Source organism: Nipponia nippon, unplaced genomic scaffold (genome assembly GCF_047370975.1).
Source record: "Nipponia nippon isolate SJK-2023a ecotype South Korea unplaced genomic scaffold, ASM4737097v1 scaffold_10, whole genome shotgun sequence".
NCBI lineage: Eukaryota > Metazoa > Chordata > Aves > Pelecaniformes > Threskiornithidae > Nipponia > Nipponia nippon.
This window is the reverse complement of record NW_028262291.1, coordinates 4,271,939-4,282,968: the sequence shown is the minus strand read 5'-3', so window position 1 is coordinate 4,282,968 and position 11,030 is coordinate 4,271,939.

Here is an 11,030-nt window from a genome sequence, read left to right as displayed (position 1 = left end):
TTGTGTAAAATGATTTCTTGATTTTTTTTTTTTGCTTATCTAGTAGTGTGTGTGTGTATATATGTAAAAAACACATTTATATTGATACATCTAAACCAAAAATAAAACTGTGTGATGTATGGATGCAGAACTGTTACTGTGATATTGTAACTGTATGTTTCTTACATTTATAGGATTACGCTTTGTTTTGGTTATAGCCAGTGATTTGAACAGAAGTATAAGAGGCAGTATGTAAGTACTATTTCTTATGTTGTGACTACCCTAGGAAGGGTATCATAACTTCCCACGTATGACTTTCCTCCTCCGTAAGATCAGTGTTACAATGAAGGCCTGCCTTGCAGGTGGTATTAAGGTCAGTTTACAAAGGTTGTAGAAAGTTTATGAACTTTGGCTGTACACGCTTGGCGGTAAGCGCGTACAGATGTGTGTGGGTTTGTGTATAGGCCTGTGTGTGCACCTATATTTTCATATAGAAATGTTAATATTTTAATACCTTACGATAACAGCCTTTCTTACTTTTAAGCTGTTCAATCTTGTGTAGTTCTGAAAGAAAAATGACGGATTTAGCTGCTTAAGTAACTGAAGTTGCAAAATGGCATTTGTGTTGGTGTGTGCTAGGACTGTGTTAATTTATGGTGACTGTTTTCCTGGTACCAATGCTACCAGTGTAACCAAATTTGCTTCCAAACCAAATAGCCATTTTTAAGTCCCATAACTGATACTTTTTTTTTTTTTTTTTGCCAGGGCTCAAAATCTTTGAGCTGTAAAAGCTCAATCGGTTGTAAATATCCTGTCATCTGCAAACATAATTTCTGTCCGACGTCCTGTAATGCGCAAAAAGTTGGCATTATGGACTGCTTTATGGTATGGAGAACTAATTACAGATAAGCTCATGGTCTGATGAGCATGTAATTATATTTATTGATTAAAATAATTCTACAATTTTATTTTGCAGCACCATTACAATGGCATCCACTTAAACAATTACTGTCAAACCATGTGAACCAAACTGCAGTAGGACTCCCTTAAATGGATCTGGCGATGCAACATGTGGCCTAATTACTTTAGGTAGGTCCATTACGGCAAACTTCAGAGTGGAGAAGCTGAAGACACAAATAGGGCTACAATTATGTTGGCTCTCGCAGAAGGAATCTGAACAGCTGGGGCCCAGTGGCTTGTCCGCCAACTGTTTACAACGAACCGCCACATCATAAACTGAGGCTCGGGGGAAATCTTGTAACCAGCACCGCTACCCGTGTTCATATCCTATGGCACAGCCCTAGGGAATGGAAAAGTATTGTTAGGATCTCTCTATTGGGATTCATGTAGGCATCATCAAATTATTGGACAATTAAATGCCAGAAGCCTTGTCTCGGTTATGTTAGCAGGAACCCGGAGTTACTCCATAAAATGCAGTTGGTTTATGCTTGATGGTCACCAAAGGGGGTGACCTTACAGGGTGGCCCTTTGACTCTCAGTACAGGCGGAGCTAGTAACAGCATCTATTACTAAGGCTGCCAGGCACTTCCAGTCTTAAAGCCCTATTTTCAGCTGTTCACAACTTTGTCAAAGTAGCTTTTCAAACTGAATTTTTCCATGTTGCATTGGGTGTCTGCCTCAGGCTGAATTCTCTTCAGAAATTTTCAGCCAGAACAGTTTAACAACTTCCAAGAACAAGACTAGAGAAAAATACATTGTTTTATCCATGCTAAAAAATTATTGGCAATATTTTTCTCTGAAAATATGTAATTGTCCCATTCTGGGAGATGATTCTCCCCCTCCCCGTCAGAGATACGTAACTCTTGTACACGTGAAGGAAACTACGTAACTACCTACTTCACATTCAAGGGAGACAAGACCAGATCTGATGTGGGGAAATGAGGATAAGGGAATTGGAAGGAAAAAAAGAAATTATAATGAGGTTTTCGGTAGAGAGGGAAAGTGGGACATGCATAGCTGATGAAAGGTGAGCTGGACTGCACCATGTAGGAAGACTGGCAGTATGAGTGGGCGATAGAGATAAAGAGGGTGGACAGGAGCTGCTGGGTTGGTGGTGAGCGCCAAGGACTGCTCAGGCAAAGGGACTGGGGCAGAGAAATAACGGGATGCTAGGAAGGGATTGAGGAAGGCTGTGTGTACAGATCTGATAAGGAGCAACAGTATAGCAGGGAGAGCTGGAAAGAAGCAGGGAATGATGCTGAAACAAGAACAGCCAGTGAGGACGTGGACAGTGTGGCTGGATATAGGGGCTGAAAGCAAAACCGACATAGAAGTGGTTGAGTGGTTGACTGAACACCAGGCTGAGGTAGGAGACAGACTGGATGAAATTAGGGTAGTCTGGGCTAGCAGACAGGACAAAAGTGGAGTCCGAAGTACACGACAAGGCTGAAGTTGGGAGGCTAAGACTTATTGAGCAGAGTGATTTGACCTGGAACAAGAAATCCAGGGAACTGTTAAAGGAATAAGAGCTGGATAAAATGTCTGCTGGACCTCTCTCCTTTTAAAATGTTGATATAAATCCTGGGACTCAAGCTTCATTGTTTTTTGGCTATCAGCAAATTTCTGTGAAACTTAACTGTCAAAAATTCCTCTGTCCCATCTACCACTCACCCACCAGCATAAAGTGCTCTGGATCAGTATACTCCCGTTTTGTTGGTGAAACACAGAAGTGTCAGTGTAGGACTGTATGCTGAGCATCTACAGGGCCATAAATAGGATGTAGCACAGTTGAGCACTGAGATTAAGACAGTGACAGAATTAAGGCTTTAAGTGCGATTTCTTTTGTTCTGCTCCCTGAGCATTACGATACTGTCTTAAACTGCACTTCTCCGTAGGTTCTTTTGCTCAGTTATTGCACAGGATGAAGATGCGCTGGGACTGAAGCTTGCAGGAGCAATGCTTTGAATGTTCCAGAAATGGAAAGATGGAGTAGGAAAGACAGAGCTTTAGGAAGACTGAAGTTTTGAGTGCAGTGATGAGAAAATTAATTCTGTCTTTGCCTGTCCTTGAGTTCTAAGCAAAACCACTTAGAAATAGGTTTTCTTTGCTTTTTGGCTGCTTACCTGGAGATCCTGGGTCTAATTTGCTTATGTGCCAAGCACTAGCGGCTGCAGATTGTCAGTTTAAGAAATAAACTAGTACCAGTTTAACACATAAACTGGTACACTGAGAATTCAAATTCTGAGAATCTGAAGTGAGACATCTAAAATAAGCAGATAAAAGAAGAGTAATTCTTCTGTACTTTCGTTTCTTATTGCAAAATGAGATAACGTGAATATAACAAAAGTGTTAATCAACATCTGCAAAACACATAAACGTTAAAGGACATTCAGGAGGAAATTAATTATTCTTGCACAGGGGACCAAGCACTGATAATGAAGAAAACATGAGAATTCATTAAGCAAGCACTGTCCATCCTGTCCGCTGAATATGGCAGGAATACCTTGGAAAAATAATCTATGTGGCAAATGAGTATAACGAAATGGAGGGAAAATAACTTTTCCTTCCCATGTGTCATAGAAGAAATCAATAGTTTCTTCTCTAAGCTGCTAGTGGGCTCTTAACATGTCTACTGGATTAGGCTACTCAAGTGAGATGAGTGGCCAGATATGTCTAGTACCACTTAGTTTCTAGATCCAGTTCACACTTGAGCGTGTGATAGATGTGCAGCTTCCAGCACTGAGATGCAAGTGCTCCAGGCATATGCAGAAGGAAAAAAAAAAAAAAAAAAAGGGAAACTTAGGTAGAATAGAGCCATCCATAGCATTCAGATATGCTTGGGAGATTTTTAGGTTTGCATGTTGGCCTTAGATCCCTAGACTGCATATCAGTGGTACCTGTCTAAATCCTTTTTTTGGAAAGGCCCAGGTGAGTTTGGAGCCCAGGTCCCATATTTAAAGGAGTGCTTGAACTTAGGACCAGCCTATGTGACTTAAAAGACCGTTTTCCTGACTGCCTCCCCTTTGAGAATTGGCAGCCTTAAAACTCTTCATCAGAGTTTTTAATTGATACTCATGAGTTGGACGGTCTCTCTTTTGTTCTTTCAAGAATAATTTTTTCTTTGCCACTAGGTTATAAAAAAAAACCCCAAATAATTACTGCTGTACCCTGGGAATTATAAATAAATAATAAAATCTAGAAATAGATATTTCTCCTCCCTAGTCTTTGTATTAAGACAAATTCATGGAAGAAGGATTCATCAAGGGCTATTGACTGCAGGAAATCCTTGGGCTACAGAACGTTGAAAGCTGAAGAGGATGTTAAAGAAGCATCACCATATGCTTGTCCTATTCTTATCTCCCCTTAGACATCCACTGTTGATCGTGATGGGACACGGTGCAGTTAGCTGATTCTGCAGGGCGGTTCTCCACTGGTCCAGGACACTCTCTCTTTGCATCTGAAAATGATGCATATGTCCGTTACATTATTTAGAATTGGTAAATGGGACAGATGCTTTCAGAGGGTTGGAAGAACTGGCTTCTACTGTCTGTGTCCTCAGCAAAACAGTGTTGTACTGAGGATGAAGAGAAAGATGGCAGAGAGGATTATGAGCTACCTGAAGACATGTGACTTTAATTTAACACTTTCTATACTGATCCCAGAGCAGGTACTTCCAGTAGCATACCTCTGTGGCTCTGGTAGTTGATGAGATATCTGATTTTATGTCTGTGCTCACTGGCTTTTTCTTTAGACATGCTTTCTTTGGCATGCATCTCAGACCGAATATAGCGACTTCCAGATTTTTAGTCCCAGCAAAATGTCTCCCACTACGCCTACATTTAAAAGGGTGCGGGATCCAGTTAGCTAATTTGTTCCTAGTCAGTTAAACTACTTTACACGAGCTCCAGACCACGGAGTAGATTTAACATACTATTTTAAGAATATGTGAGTAGTGTTGTGTAGGGGTACGTATCTGTATCTGTCTCAGAGCGATAATCTAATTGGAGGTCGTCCTTTGTGTAACCCTGTTAACATTTTAGACTATTCTGGGAAACCCTGTGGCCCAAGTACTATGGAATGTAGTTAGGAAAAACAGTGTTTTCTCAAATATTTCAGATGTGGAATATTTATTTTGTAGCCAGAGAAACTTGTTTTGTTGCCAAGCAACTGACCATGAGTAGGATCTGCTGCCAGCTGTACTTGAAAAAAGGAAAAAAAACCTACTTACCTCTCCTCAGCATTTACAACGCAGTGAAGGGAAACTTTAAAATAAAATCTGTGTGACAGGATTCATTGTTAGCAGCCTCAGGTCAGTTAAGTCTTTTCCGTCCACCTTCCCCTGAGTCATATATAATTGACAGAAGAAGCCACTACTGAAAATATTGGTGCGGGAAATCCAGTCACTTTCAAAAGCCTTCCATTTTGAAGTCTGCTTCATCAGAGCCCTAGATAATGGAGTTAGATTGTTTGCTGTTTGCTGGGCTTCTGGTCCAAAGGCAAGCAAGGACCTTAGATACAACTTGGAATTCTGCTCAGATTATTTTATTGACTTGATACATTCGCTTAAGCAGGCATCCAGATGTTCAAATACTGTTTCAGAATTCAGGTACCCAAGCTGGTTTTCAGAGGAGCTAAAGATGCTCAGCTTGCACTTAATGGATGAAGGTTAAAATGGGATATAAATTGCTTTGAAGGATGCTTATGGCAATGTGGTTGTAACCCTTTCAGCACAAGCAAAGCACTCCCAACTGCACAAATCTACTGAATGAAAAGTAGCTACTTGGGGAGTTGTCTGTTTGTAAACAAACCTGCCCGTTTCACTGGACTTAGCTCGAGTAGAGTAAACAGTCGTTCTGGATTCACCTTGATGTTATAGGGATTCATTCCTTGCAGTGGGCATACCTGTAATGAATGCTTCCATCTCTGCTTCTGGGCTTTGGCCTTTATCAGCCATAATAATGGGGAAGAATGTTTATTAACTGCTCTTTTAAAATATAAATGGCCTGTTTGGGCACAGGTGGCACAGTAGAAAATGCTACCCACCTGGATAAACAGGAGAAGGGGAATATTAATGTTGCTTGAGAAAATAATCAGGCTTGTAGCTAAGTCTTATGGAGAAGTGGGTCGAGAACTATAAAAAGATGCAAGACAGAGTTGTGAAATTTGGAGGTTTAGGAGCACTGGAACTTTTAATGGAATATACAAGTACTGTTTCTCACAGCACGAATCTTTTGGGGTTTCTCAGAGTGGTCCAGGAAGCACCTGTTTTTCTGTGTTTCCAATGTGTATTAGTTTATCTGCTCTTTGTTGGGTGTATAGTGCGCTTCCATGCTTCACTGCCTACTTCAGAGATGTTGCTTGGGTTTCTCCCGGGAGAGGTCAGATGTCGAATTTTTCATGTTTTCAAGCACAAAAGGAGCTTGCCTATGATGCTGCTGTTCAGTCTCCTAAAGCTTCCTCTCCAACCTTGGCTCTTCTTTCCATTTTGTCTTCCTAATTAAGAATAATGCCTGTCAGTTGACCTCGTTTAGCAGTCAAAGCTCCACATGGTGGCATCACCTGTTCTGCAGCTTGATCTTCAACTGCTGGTGGAGATTGTGTGTGCAAGTGTTAGTTTGGTTAGCTTCTGTGACCACAGATGATTTTAAAAATTATAATGTTATATGAGGCATTTTCGTGGCTCTCGTGAATTAATTGGAAACTTCGAGTAGTGGGTTACTTCAAAAAAAGCTATTTCAAGTTTATTTTAATCACATAAGAATGATCATCATTCGTCAGTAAGACAGGAAAAGATTTACTGAACATGAAGATGCTTACCATATTTCTGGTGTGTTTGGGGGACTTGTCTCCCCAAATTCTACTCATTATGTTTTTCTCTAGCTAAGAGCATGTGTAACTTCTGTGCTGATGGGTTTGAGATTTTTATTAACATAGTTTCATTTGGGAGAAGTTTTGAGGTTTCAGGCTGGATTCCAAAAACGTAGAGTTTATTCAAAGTGTAGTTCTCCACCATAAAAACAACTAAATTTACTTTTGGTGCAAAACAGTGCATGAGTATCGGTGATGAATTCAGTTTCTGTCATGGAAGTGTACTGTAATATTGTCAGCAAGAAGATAAGTTCAGCAGTATATAATGACTCCAAAATGTATAACCTTTTGATATAATTATATGTACAAATACATATTTACCACTTACAGGCTGTGGCATAGGTTGGACAGCCTGTGATAATATTTCTTTCTATTACTTTAAAAAATTTTCAAAGACCTGTGTTGGGAGCTGTGAGATCTCTCCCAAATACAGCAATGATAATTTATGTGGCAGTAATGCCCAGGTGATTCAGACTGATTATCTCCTGTGTTGAGCCACGCATAGGTATATGCGTGTGCAAAAAGAAAAAAATATGCATTTAATACTGTTTCTGTTCTAGTACCTCACACTCTGAAAACGTTAGATCCTGTTGTATGAGCTGCTGTGATACTGAAGTTTATAGCCTCCAAAGAGTACCACAGTGGAGTCAGTGCTTCTCTGCTCTTTGCTAATGAATTGTATGAATTTTATACTATCTTGTCCAGTGGCCTGTAACAGAACTCATCTGAGCAGTTGCCAAGAGAGGAGAGGGAGAGAATAAAGAAATGCCGCCTTTTCCTTCGAGCCTTGTCATTCTGTGGCAGCACCGCTCGGGATCAGCAGCTCTGCATGCAGGAAACAAGTTGCATCTATGCAAATAAAACCGGGAGGTAAGTGACTGCGAGAGCTGAGTTGCATTTTGAAGGGACACATGAAAATGTGAGAGTTGTTGTCTCTCTGAATGCCAGAGGCTTTCAAAAAGGAAGATACTAACTTGTCAAAATCAAAAGGCGGAAAAGTTTTGATAAAAAGTTTGTTTGGAAAGATTTCTTTGATCCCAACCTGAAATGTAAGCTCAAAACAAGAGGGCCAGCTGTGCCTCAGGGCTCTGGAGTGGTTAATGCCCTCCTTCACCCAGCCACCTAGAATTTGGCAGACCAAGTCCAGATCTCTACTCCATCTTGCTAAAATGAGAGACTGACACTATCCCATGTGAGTCTTGTGAATTTTTACCTGTGCTAAACTCTATCACTGTCTCTAGATCAAAACTGGAAAGATGTTTTTATGTGGAGTAAAAGGATGATTTCTCCCCCCGCCCCCCCCCCTTTAAATATTAACCTTTCTTCAGCAGAAGTGGGGCAGTGGTTCCTGCCAAGTTCTCCCTCAGCCTGCTGCCCGGGAAGTGTATCTCCAGGAGATACCTCACAAGCTGGGATTAATGCTGCAGTCTAGTGTTGTGTGTGGAAAGGGAGGAACCTCCCTCGAATATTTTAGTTTCCTTGTCTTCAGATTACACTGATGTCATTTAGAGGAGAGCTGGAAATTCTGTCAGTTCTTATGCAAATAATAGCTCATTGCATTCTTTATGTGAGCAAAATCACTGGAAAAGATGATCTTCTGCATTGTCACTTACTTCCTGATATTCACTTCTATCAGTGGAAATCGTAGTATACCACAGGCTGTATTTTAGGCAGTTACCTGTATCAGAGACTAATAACCTCTCACAACAGTGTTGTGTTGCTGATGGTAGTGGAATTATTTCTGATCCGGAACCAGAAGCATACCTAGGAGGGATGAGATATTCCTTCATTCTATTCAAATTTTTTTTTTTTTTTTTTGCCGTACGGGGGCGTAATTTCCCAGATTAAATCAAATGTTGACATACCTATGGGTTGTACTAAATATCAGAATTTTGGGTTAGCCATTTAGCATCTTGACCTCAATGGTATGGGTATGTGAAGGATTTGGAGCTGTACTTGGTATCTAATAATTAATTAACTCGTTTTCTCCATTTGCATGCAAGTTAAAGTTAAATGAATGCTAAAGAAAGCATGACAATTTTTTAATGACACTCTCAGCATTTCAGTCTCTTTCCTGCAAACATTTTTTTTCACCACCAAAAGCAGCAGAAATCTTAAAAATAGTCTGCAGATTGTGGCTGCCCAAAGGTCCAGCCTGGAAATACCGTTCAGCCATCTTGAAATCTTTCCTGTGTGTGTCACATAGTTGTGTGATGAGGGACCAGAGGCAATACTATCTGATTTTGCTGTCCAGTCATAAACAGGAATAACAGCTGATGAAAGTGTGATCCAGTTCAGTGTTTTGCCTGAATCCATGGTCAGAAATATGGTTGCACCTATTTTTTAACTGATAATTTTGAATAGCAGGCACAACAGGTTTTGTAAGATGGGGACCTATGTACTCCCTCTTTTGATCACAACAACTATTGAAAACATTACTAGCTGAAGCTTGCTTTCCCAGCTCTAATATAGGCACAATATAGCGGCTGTGGTATATTATGTATTATTTTGTTTGAAAATCGTTTGTACTTTGCAGTCTTACTATGTGCTTTGGCTGCTCGGAAGGTCATTATTAGTCATCCTGGCCCTGGTTCTTGGCTATGCTGTAGTTAGTTTGCACTGGTCTACTGGATCTATACCATGAAAGACAGTCTATGAGCAAGGTAATCCTTTGCTGTCACTCTGTTGCTGTGACAGTTCTTATGCTACATAAGGTGCAAAGCTATAAGCAAGGGAGTGTGGTCAAAACAGCCCAACAACACCTGCAAACTGCACCAGCTCTAAGTCACTGGCAGCTGATGTGAAGCAGAACAGCTCTGAAGATGCTCCGCTTTACACTAGGGTTTGACCAGGAGGTAGCCAGTCTCATGGTCCAGGGAGCCCCGGCAGTGTGTACCTGCCTCGGCTCCGCTCTGGGCTCTTTTTGGGCAGCTTGAATGCTGCTGAGAGCCTGGCTCAGTGAGTGTATGCTGGCCACGGCGAGATGCTTGTTTTCCGAGTGCTCGTGTGTGTTGCATGCTCATTGCTTGTGGCTGGGGCTGCACTGAATATATGTATAAGCTATAGCTGGCAAGCACACAGCTGGTAAATAGAAGAAATAGAAGTGAGGCAAGTAGTAGAAATGTGCTTTTACACTTCTTATGGTTTGCAGGTATTACTAACCACATTTTACAATAAAATTTACCAGTGCACCTAATGTAAAAGCAATACTGAATCATGTATCTGCTGAAACACTGCTTCTCTTTTTTCTAGGATTGGAATGTACTGAACTGTTTTTATTTTTCATAAAAGATAGTGCAAAGGGGTAGTGATAGTTCATTAACAGACATTTTTAGTTAGTTGCTTTGTCCCATTCTCACTTTTTCTTCAGTCTTCTACTGAGTTGAAAAAATGGGTTATGCAGCCTTAACAGTCACCTGTGGAATAGTTAGAGCAGAGAGTAATATTCGGAGGCTCCACTTTCCCAAGACTTCCTGAAGGAGTCTCTGTTTATCATTCAGCCTGCAGTGCCTGTATTGGGTTACACTAGGAATGTGGAAAGCTATATGGGAAAATCTGTCAGGCTGTGAAAGATCTCAGGCTTTGAAATTTTATGGACCACGCTTGCTAATGCACATTCCATATTTCAGGGTGTCTGGCTATCCTCGCTCCTTGTAGGGATGTGACGTACGTTGTGGAGTATACGTGCATGTTTTGTTGCAAGCGCTGCTGATCGATAAACAAGGCCACAGACCTAAGGAAGTCACAGAGGGAGGAAATCCCATTAGGGGATAAATTATAGTGACACCTACTAGTGTTGGCACAGTTAAGGGTCAGTCACCATTTACAAAACATGATCTCTAATATGGTAAGGAGCACCAGTGTAACTCCTTTTCCACAACAGTGTTCCAGTAAAATCCCAGTTTAGGAGTGGGGCCCATGTTTTTCCTATTTACAAATAATTATGAGAGACTCATCTACAGGTTAGGTCTTCAGCTGCTATAAATCAAGTTCATATTTGTAAGAGGATTTGCTTTCAGATATTTCAGCAGGACCTAAACTTGTAAGTTGCCAGGTGCAGTTAATAGGACTTTGATCAGATGTCTTGAGTTGTGCATCTGTTAACTACAGTGTGTATCACACGTGCTTTGTAAAATAAAACAAAAAATCCATTAGCTCATGAAATGAGCTTTTGCACATACAACATACTGTATAAACAGTTTCAAGAGCCTAAAACTGTGAAC